This window comes from Pinus tabuliformis, chromosome 3_2, assembly GCF_031772625.1.
Source record: "Pinus tabuliformis cultivar Carrire ecotype Pingquan chromosome 3_2, CPIR1, whole genome shotgun sequence".
NCBI lineage: Eukaryota > Viridiplantae > Streptophyta > Pinopsida > Pinales > Pinaceae > Pinus > Pinus tabuliformis.
The window spans coordinates 481,084,943-481,096,086 of NC_142302.1; positions in this window are offsets into that span (position 1 = coordinate 481,084,943).

Below are 11,144 nucleotides of genomic sequence, written 5' to 3' on the forward strand. Positions count from 1 at the left end.
GAGCAAGTTGTAGCATACTACATGAGGCTAGGGCTGATAGACTCAGTCATGGACCACAACCAATAATTAGTGTTAAAGAAAGTGCCAGATGTGACTATGGGGCATGAGGTTTGCACAATGGAATGGCAGACAAGGTCCATGCAATGGTAGGACCTTGGGACTGAGGATTCAAGGAGGAAAAACCTTGTGGGTCAAAGGTTGCAGAATAGGATGACAAAACTTACATTTGAACTATTGCAAATCGTTTGTGAAAATAGTGTCAAGGCTTAGAGGATAGGAAGGCGGAACCAACAGAGCCATAAAAGAGCTTAGACAACAACCCAAGTTTGTGGGTGCAGTAGCTAGGCTATAAAGGATCGTGCAACAGGCAGCGTGTCATGCTGGGCATGATCAGATAGAGGTGGGTCGTGGTGGAAAACAAGATTTGTTGGGTAGGGGATCTGTCGTGATAGGCATGGGGCATCAACTGCTGCTAGAGTCGGTAGTAGCTAGAAATAGGTAAAAGGATAATACTAACATCCAGCAGGATTGGTGGAGGTCAACCCTTTGAGGGAGAGAAGGAGAATGTACTAATCGGGGGATTGGAGACAAGATTCGTGGGTGTCTCAAAGGACCAAGACAAACCCATAGCTGATGCTAGAAGGACTTAACACATCAAGGCTAGTGGATAGTAGAGAATCTAGTCACATGATGGGGATGAGGTCATTTTTTGTAGTATTTTAGGAACAGGCTCAAACTGTAGTGTGTTTAGTGGGACTAGTACCATGCATGTAGTAAAGGGGTTGGATGTGTTAGATTCTAGCTAGAGTAAGGAGGACCAGTTTTCCTTGTAATTCATAGTAGAGGAGATGGAGGATGTTATTACCTAGATGATTTGGAGGAGGACGTTGCAATTCTAAGTGGAGAGCAAGAGTGAAGTGTGTCTTGAGTGATAAGGATAGAATAGAGCGGAGTAGAGTTTTGTTTAATGGTAAAAAGGAGAATGAAAATAATGAGGATACAAACGAAAGCGTACAAAAGGATTGTGGTGGAAGGTGACGTGGAAGTGGAGGATGACGTGAGGTGGGGGAGTGGGCTCGCTTGCTACACGTTCACCTTCCATTGCGAACGGTTTTAGCAGAAACCCTTTTCTGCCCCTGGGGGCTTCCACGCTGGTAAGCGATTTTCCCTTGAGTGGTAGCGAGGAAAATTTGAGTTGTAGATCTCCCAAACAACTGTTTTGGGAGACCAACTCTTGGGGAATCCTCCCCGCATAAACTTTGATTTCTTTATACCGTCAAGTTTGGATATGGACACAACTCGGTCCAAAATCACGGTGATGCACTTGAAACATGCACAATTTTTAATCCTCTGTCGGTGTGGGGTGGCCCACCCTTCAATTTATTCATATAAAAATGATCCACTTTATAGGCCTGAAATGTTAGGCTACTCCAAATATATAACATAAAATTTTTGTGAAGGATTTTAACCATATTTTGGATATATGAGCCCCTATACATTTTTTTTTACATATATGTATTTTGCATTTTTATTTTTGAAAGGCAAAATGAAAAGTGGCTACAACACATCCCATGCATGGATTAACACTATTAGATCACAATTGCACTTTGTTATCACATGGAAATATTTCATTAAAATCAACTCTTGTGGGGTCCTAAAATTTAAAGTCTATCAAATTTAATTTGTGTTGCCTTTTGATTTGGCAACACTCATTGTAGTGATATAAGTAAAGTGTGTTGCCAAATCAAAAGGCAATGAATGGCCAATCTAAAAAGGACATAGGTGAATGCCTCTCCAACCAATTAGTCTCCAGATCAACTTTTTTTTAATGCTCTGGCACCTACTGGATATTCGACATTATGTTAAAACATACTCTATTTGATGCCATTTTGACGGAACAGACTGTCGGATATCTAACTTTGTATCGATGGATGAATGATTCAATTTCATAACACTCCTGCCACATTAAAATATTACATTGTCCCTTATCTGACACCACACCGTCAAACATACGACTCCATTCCGCCAAAAAAAACTGTCGGATCCCATTAGGCTATAATAATACGATGTCAACTATCTGATGTCTAAGCATCAAATGTTTAGCCTCTATGGTGGTGGATATCTGACGTTTATCCCATCACTTAAAATTATCGTAACGTTAATTATCCAATGCTACACCGTCGGACATCCGACTCCATATAAATGGAACAAACTGTCGTATCCCATCAAAATAGAATAATATGGCATTGCATATCTGACGTCCAAGCATCAGATGTTTTGGCCTCTATGGTGGTGGATATTCGATGTTTGTCCCATCGTAAATCCCACATATGTTGATGCCGCAAATCCGAATGCAAAGCGCCAGATGATCAAAGACATTTTTTTCCAACTTTGGTGTCGGATATTCGACGTTTGTCCCGTTGAATATCCAATGCCAAAAAAAGTGTCGATTATTCGACACAATCCCATATTTGAAAATTATATCTCCAATATGTCAGATATCCAAAAAATATGAGTCAAATAACTGATGAATATACATTGGATTTTCACCCCATTTGCACTAGTGTTTGTTTCATTTTTAAAATACAAGGCCTTGCCAATATTAAGAAGTGGTTATGTATCATCCCCTTCTGGCTCAAGCTCAGGCCATAAAGGACTCTCATAATAAACACTTGGCCTAGATGGAGGATAAAGGACAAGTTTCTTAGTAGTATTTCCATCAGATATGATCATAAAACCTAACCTGCAACTAATAAATTCATATGCAGTGGCTAATCAAGGTCTGCTTAAAATCATGGGGTGTCCTCCCAAGTGTGTCTTAGTTTGTAAGACCATAAAATCAACTGGATACTCCCAGTGGTCAACTGACATGAATATATCCTCTAAAATTTTCTTAGGTCAAATTTTAGGCCTATCAACTAGTTTCAACACAATAGGGGTTGGCCTTAGTGATGAGCACCAGTATTGCAGCAAGAATATTGCAACTCTTTACGCTACCAACTTTACTTTATCAACCCGGGGTTCATACAAACTTGAGGTGACAGTGCTGTATACACAAGTAAAAGAGATGGTTTTGCCCTTTTGTCACTGTTCAACTGACGAGAGAACACTAGGGTTTTTCAAGTCAGACTTCTATGGATTCAGAAGAAGCTTGATTATTGAGGAGGAAAGAGAAATCTACTCTAAGAGAAAGCTTGTCTATTGCAGTAAGGAGAAAGACTGAAATCCAATGCTAAAATCACACCATTTTCTAACTAACTGCTAAGAGACTATGCTTCAGAAAGAATGCTAAATTAACATGTATGAAATTCTACTGTCCTAAGCATGTAAGTTTAAAACATCAAACATTACTACTGTGCATGTAAATGACTAGGATAAATCTGTTCTTATTTTTATCTTTTTAATGGAAGAGTGTGAAAGCTAATCTCTTTTAGCGATGTGGTAGGTGGCTTAGGCATGCTGGTGGATGGTTGGAAGGTTTTGGAGACCCTTAGGTGACCTTGTCTGGCTTCCTAGAGGCTTTTCCCTCAATTCGGCCTCAAAATAGGCCACTACAGGAAAACCTACAAGATGTCCTAAAAACCTACAAGATTCCTTGTATTTCTACAGGATATAGTCGAGAGAAAAATGATGGGTGCTGAATGTGATGGAAGGCTTAGGGAAGGTGGTTGGTGGATGGAATGAAGCAAGAAAATGCCTAGGATCACTCAGAACTCAAAAGAAAAGTTGGGAGATGGTTGGATTTGCTCAACATGCTTAGAGAAGTTTCCTTGTAAAATGATGAAATTGGTGAGGGTCTTAGTGAAAGAAAGGAATGATCATGGATGGATGAAGTTTGAAGGAGGTTGCTGGCTATGAGATCTCTCTTTACTTCTGAAACACCTGCACAACATCAAACATTGATATTTGCCCAAAAATTATGTAAACAAGGAGAATTTCAATAAGCTAGGAAAATAGAGTTTAATGAGCTAGCTCTCTACTTCATGCATGATGAAAACTTGCAGCATAAGATGGAATCATTGATGAGATCTACTGTAAGGCTGAAGATGGGATAAATGATGACATGTCCTACTCTTGCAAATTGATCAAATGTTGGCTTAAGTACATAAAACTCTAAATTCCATGAGAAAGTAGAATTCTGTCTTTTTGGGGCCGCATAGGAGTCCTTTCCTCAAATCATGATCCCTGAAGGAAGAAGTGAGGTCAAAACACCCATTGACATCTTTTTGATGGTTCTTTATCTCCTATAAACTACTGCTAAAGTAAAACACAAATGGAAGCAAACTAATAAACAAACTAATCAAATCTATACTACTTGCAATGAAATACTTCTAAGGACAATTTAACCATGAATCTATGAAACAATATAAGCATACAGATACAAGAAGATGAGCCTTTGCTGCTAGGGTTGGGCCCTAACCCGAGAGCTTCAGCCCTCTGAGTTAACTCAGTACTGGATCAAGAAGAAGCTCATTCTCATTATCAAAACAAAAAATTACATAGCAATGTCTTCCACAAGTTTGGAGCTCAAAAATAACTAGTGTTTTTACATCAAAAAATTCGAATCCTAATGAGGCTCTAGGCCTCTTTATTTATACAACTAAAGTCCCCAACGACTTCCTTAAATCTAGGGAGGCTTGGCTCCCAAACTCGAGATAAACTAACTCTTTGACTGTCACTTGCTCGGTTACCTTTTGATCTCCATGACTTGGCTTCTTGTACTCCAAGCTAGTGTGATTGATGGAGGAATCTTTAAATGAGGGAGGAGTAAATGAGGAGGATTTACCTCCTACAATCTCTCTTCCTTGTCCCCTTTGAGTTTCAGCTTTTAATCTTGCCAAAAACCTTGATTTTCTCTCACAAACCTGCATTCAATGCACATTAGTCCACTAGGCATAATATCTCACTTTGACTCATCTCATTAAACAAAATATAATCAAAACATGTAATAAATTGTGAGAAGAGTTGATTTGACTAAGATAGGAGGTGAATTAAGGTCCATATAGTTACCCAATGATGAGGCTCATCATCACCCCCCTACTGAAAGTGTTGCTCATCCTCTGAGCAACTCAATCAATATCCATATCTTTCATAGCCCTAGTGGCCTCCCTGACATCCCATGCTTCTGCTGTGGTTTCCTCTTCTTGTGCATAGAATCTTGCCTTCCTTTCTATCTCCTCCCACTGCTTTCTTTCTTCCTCTTCCTTCCTTCCTTCTAACATCCCCAAGAGCAGTGGTGGATTGAGTCTCAAGCCAATCCAATTGACTTTGATCCTTTGGATGGTTTGCTTGTACATGCGTGTCCTGTTTAGTGCTTCTCTCATTCTTTGAGGAGAATGGTACTCTCTGATTTTCAAAATGTGTGGCAAAGTATTCCATCTCCTTTGGAAAGCTTGCATGCTGTCATCCCTAACAGCCTAAACATATCCTCAAAATGTGTAATTGCTTGCTCTTGCGCAGCAAGATACCTGGGTGCAGGTTGAGGATCATTTGTAATTAAATTATGTGTGTTGATGACAACCATTGGATTTGATTGCTAAACTCTTATCATGAGAGGCTCTGTTTATTCCCTTTGCCAATATATTCTTCATTTCTGCAGCTCTTGCTTCTTCATGGTTCATCCATGATGCCAAATCCATCAACTATAAATCCCCTAGTTTTGCATTAGGGTCCCATACATTCAGATTTGCCAAGGCCATGTTATGCAAGTAGAACTCAGACATCTTAGCCCTATCCTCCAATTTGGTTTTATCACAAAGATCAATGAACTATCTATAATCCTGGAATGGCGTAGTGCCTCTCTGTGCCAGGGTCTTGATTTGAAACTGCAACTAATGTTCCTTAAGGTATAATGCATAGGACTTGGCTGGCATCCTGTATTGGATTGCCTCTAAAGATAGACTGGCCATGGTTTCCAATTGATTCTGTTTTTCTTGCAGCTGTCCTTTCAACCATGCATTCTCTGCCTCCAACTGAGTTTTCATTATGGCCTCTCTGGCCCTTAGTCTACTTAGTTCTCTTCCCATCTCTTTAAGCTTTTCCTCCATGTGGCCTATGTCCTCCACTCCCTTGGACTTGGCAATTTGCATCCATCTATGTGTTCTTTCTCTTTCTTTCTCAAGCTCAAAGAATAATGGGATGGAAAACTTTTGTGGAATGACCCTACCCCCTTCAATAAATCTGTAGTAGTAATCAAGGTTAGGTTGAGGACTAGGTTCCCTTAACTCTAGATCCTCCTTCTTTGTTTCCTTCTGCATACTCCCTTCCTTATCCAATTTTTGAGTTTCCTGTAGGATTGCCTCTACTTCCTGTAGGTCCCACTATGTATCTGGTAGGATGTCTTTTCCCTTGGATGAGGCAAGTCTAGTCATGGGCCTTCTCACATAAGTGATAGGAGACTTAGGGGAGGTTTGTCATGAGGATACTTCTCCTTGAGTTTGTATAAGAGGAGCCATATTCTCCTACTATTTAGGTGAGTCTTCAATAACAATGGGAACCTTGGTGGGAGTTTGAGGTTTTCCCTGCCTTATTCTTGTACTTTTTCTTGTTCTAAAGTACAAAGGAGTTTGTCTTTGTCTTTTTCCTTTTTGTTTGATAGGGGTGCTAAGGGCAGTGAGGGTAGCTGTTGCCTCTTTCTCAGTGGGTTCTGGAGACACCCTGGGTGACTCCTCCTTGTCTTCTACCTCCTCTTTTCCATTGCCCTTTTCATCTTTGTCTTTCTCCTCTTCTTCTCCCTCTAGTTCCTCACCTTGTTCATCAGTTTCCTCCTTGGCATCTTCTTCTGTTTCTTCACCACTTTCCTTCTCTTTCTCTTCCTCTTCCTCCTCATCTATTTCCTCTTCATCCCTCTCTGCTTCTTCTTCATCTGTTTCAATCTCTTCTTCATCCCTTTCACTGGCAGTAGGGATCTTGTCATATTCGAGGGCTTTTATATCCTCCTCTATCTGCATGTCTCTGAAAATTTCCCATGTGATAGGAATTCTAAGGTTGTGGAGGGCATCTTCTATGATGAGTCTAATTAACCCATGATGGGCTAGCTATTGGTAGTTTCCTTCCTTCACCTTCATGCTCATATCTATCAGTGATTGAAGAAGGAAGTAGGGTATGCTGAGTCTGTGGTGAGGAGGTGTATCTGCTCCAAACCTCAATTCTTCAAGAAGCCTAAAGTGGTATCCATATACCACACTATACCTACCTTCACATGATATATATTTTATAAGGTGGTAGCTTATTTCATTCCAGGGGTATGGTAGGCTTGCTCTTCTTACTCCATTTTTGTCTTCCATGGCCTCCTCTCCCTCTAAAAAGAATTTCTTCTTTGCAGTTTGGCTATTTCCCTTGTCTTCCTTTCTCCAAGGCACTCCTAAGGGGAGTGTGGTAATTCTGCTTATGAGTTCAAGGGTGAGCTCTATGGAGAGGCCTCTCACCACAACAATGGCATGGGTCCTAGTTAGTGGAATGAGGGAGAGAGAAAAATCTCTGGCTACTTCATCATCATACCCCCTTAATTTCTCAAAGAAACCCATCCAATTATGCCTTGTGAATATTTCTAGCACAGGAGGGTGTTGGTGAATCCTCACAGTGTTGATGGGATCCCTTCTATTAAACCCCCTTGTCATTTTGTCTGATGGATGGAGGAGTACATATGTATGATACGATAGTTTAATGAAGGAGTAAATTGAACTAAAATTTCTGTGGATACAATTCTCTTTTATTGCAATCAATTTCAACAAACTAGAGGATTTTTTGTTCCTTTCACTTGGAAAAATAGGAGGAAATTACAGCCTACCTCCTTACAATGCTTGATGTAGCCAATGCATGTTTTTTCTCCGCTCATTGCCAATATTGTAGACTGCTTGGTTGTATCTTGTAGGATTCATGTGGGATCCTGTAGGATCTTGTAGGTGGTCGTGCGCAGGAAAAAAAATTGTGGAGGGCCGAGAGTTACTTTTCTAGTGTGATCCTCGAGAATGTGAATGCATCTATGCATGGGGATCAACATTTATTTTCTCTTATGGTTAATTCGAGTGAGGTGGTGTGCTGGCAACCGAGGTATAGATATCTATTTTTGGATCATTGGTCCCACTACCACATCATCGTTCCCCTCACCTCGTAATCAACTCCCACTTCGGGCATCCGTAGTCTTAATTGCTTTCGACCTAATCCTCCTTTTCTTTGACTTGAATGTTGCCATGTGTGTGAGGACTAGCTGTTTTGTCCTCGTTGACTGAACGAAGGTGGCCAAGTTAACTGGACACCTTTTGCTTATAAACCAACTCGTTCACAATTTTTACATCCTTTGATCACATTATGCAAATGAGAGAGTGGAAGCGAGATACTTACATGTGGTAACAATACTTTGCTGTAGTTTGTTGAAGAGATGAGGTCTTTGCTGTGTGTTGGCTGCATGTGATTTCTCATCTTTTTTTTTTTTATATTGTCCTTTGATGATTTTCTTTGTTGTGCAGGTACTTGGCGTCGATGATGATTATGCTGCTACTGCTGCTAGGCTCTAGAGGAGCCTCTTCTACCTTTGGATCTCCATGCTTGAAACTTGTTGCAACCTATGATTTTTGTTTTGTGGGATAGGCTGCTACAGGATTTCCTATAGGATGTCTTGTAGCTGCTTCTCCCTCAATTTTTTTAATCATATTCTATTGCTGGGTCCTGAGGATGATTAGCATGGGCAAAGAGGAGGTATAGGGGTTTTTGAATGATGAAAAATAACCTTCAGGTGTTTTCCCCTTGCTCTTTATCTTCATCTTTTTTCTCTGTGTTTTTTTTTGAAAATTGTAATTTTTTTGGAAACTGATGTTTTTGATGAATGAAGGGGAAATCATGGTGGAGAGAGGTATGGTAATGAGATGGTGATGTAGGAATTTATTTCTTTGGCAAGGGCAAGTCATTTCCTTGCTCTAGGGTTACTTCCTTTAGGATTCCCAAGCCACTGTAATTCCTATAGGATCATCCTGTAGGTTTGCAGAGGATCCTGTAGGTTTACAGGGAATCCTGTAGAAAAACAGAATCCTTGTAAATTGAGGCAAATGAGTGAAAAAATGAAAGGAATGGTGGAATGATGAAGGATAATGAATGGAGAAATAAAAATATGAGCTGAATAGGTCCCTTTTGATTTTCCATTATTGCTCTGATTGTCCTCCTACTGACCTATGAACAATATTTTCATAATTTTTCTTTTCTCTTTTTTTTTTTTGTAAAACAACGAGTCTGCCTCCAAGAGGTTTTCATCCTAGCTACTTGGCCTAGGCGCCTCAAGAGAGGTTTTCACCTAGAGATCTTTTTATTTCTCTCTCTCTCTCTTTTTTTGTGTTTTGACACCATTGGGCCGCCTCAAGAGGTTTTCAACCCAATAGTGCGACTCAAGCGTCTCATGGAGGTTTTCACCCGAGTCTCCTTATTTTTCTTTTTCTTAGTGACTTGATGAGGTAGGAGCTGAGACTTTCTCCACCACCATCATTGTTTTGTTGATACCATCAATTAACTCTTGCTTTGACAATGGCCTTTTGTAAACTTTCAATCTGTGCCCATTAACAAGTAAAGGAATGGCCTCTGCATCTATGGTTCTAATATGCATTGAACCATTATCATGACATTTCTCTATGACATAAGGCCCTAACCATCTTGTCCTTAACTTTCCCTTGAAGTATTTATATCTGGAATCATATAATAAAGCCCAATCACCTTCTTGAAATTGCTTGTCCTTGATGTTATTGTCATGCTAGATCTTCCTTTGAATTTGAGTTACCTCTGTGTGTAGGAGGGCCTGCATTCTGAACTCATCTAACCCATTCAACTAGAGCAATCTCTCTTTTTGTGCATTGCTGAGATCTAGATCTAGTTGAGCTACCATCCTCAATGTATTGTACTCAAATTCAATGGACAACAAGGCTTTTTTCCCATAGACCAACTCATAGGGTGTGAATCCAGTGGTGGTCTTCCAGGTGGTATTGTAGGCCCAGGTGGCCTCAACTAGTCTATCTGCCCAATCTTTTCTGCTGCTGCTAACCACTTTGGTCAGGATGCCCTCCAGCGCTCTATTGGTCACCTCCACTTGCCCATTAGCTTGTGGGTGATAGGGAGTGGAGGTCCTATGCTTGATCTTGTGCTGGCTTAACAAGTCTTCAATCATGTTGGATGTAAACTGGCTGCCTTGATTAGTGACCAGTTCTCTAGGGTACCCAAACTTGTAAAAGACATTTTCCCTTAAGAACTTAGCCACCTTCTCCTTTATTGCTACCTTGATTGCCTTGGTTTCAACCCACTTAGTCAGATAGTCAGTGCACACAATGATGTACTGCTTTTTCTTGGAAGGAGGGTCAATGTGTCCAATGAAATCCATGCCCCACTTGTCAAATGGCTCGAAAGTCACTTGAGGTTGCAGAGTCATTTCATCCTTTGGAACCGATCACACTGACTAGTATATATTTTCACATCCTAATGAAGAGTGGGAAAATAATAACCAGCTTGTAACACTTTGAATGCTGTCCTCTTTGCTACAAAGTGACCTCCACAAGGCCCATCATGACATGTCAGAAGGATGTCAAAGACTTCCTCCTCCCTGACACATCTTCTCAGAATTTGATCTGGGCCTAGTTTGAAGAGGTTTCCCCCAATCCAAGTGAATGGGGCGCTCTTCCTCACAATCTTGCTTTTCTCTTTGGAGGACAAATTCGGTGGGAACTGTGCAGATACTAAATAGTTTTCTATGTCAGAAAACCATGGAGAGAGAACTGAAATGGCAAATAAGTGTTCATCCAGTAACTGATCATCAACCATTCCTTCCTCACCTGTAGGAAAATTTAATCTGGACAAAAAATCTGCAACAACATTTTCCTTGCCAGGCTTATCAACAATGGTTAGATCAAACTGCTATAATAAAAGTAACCATCTAATAATTCAGGCATTCACATCAGGTTTATTCATTAAATATTTCATTACAACATGGTCGGTATGTATAAATGTTTGATAACCTGTAATGTAATGCCTAAATTTTTTCAATGAATGCACAATAGCCAGGAGCTCTTTTTTCTGTCACTGTGTAGTTCATTTCGACCTTTGACAAATTATTACTGATAAAGTAAATGGCATAAGGCAATTTTTCATCTATCTAGACTAGAGCTGCTCCT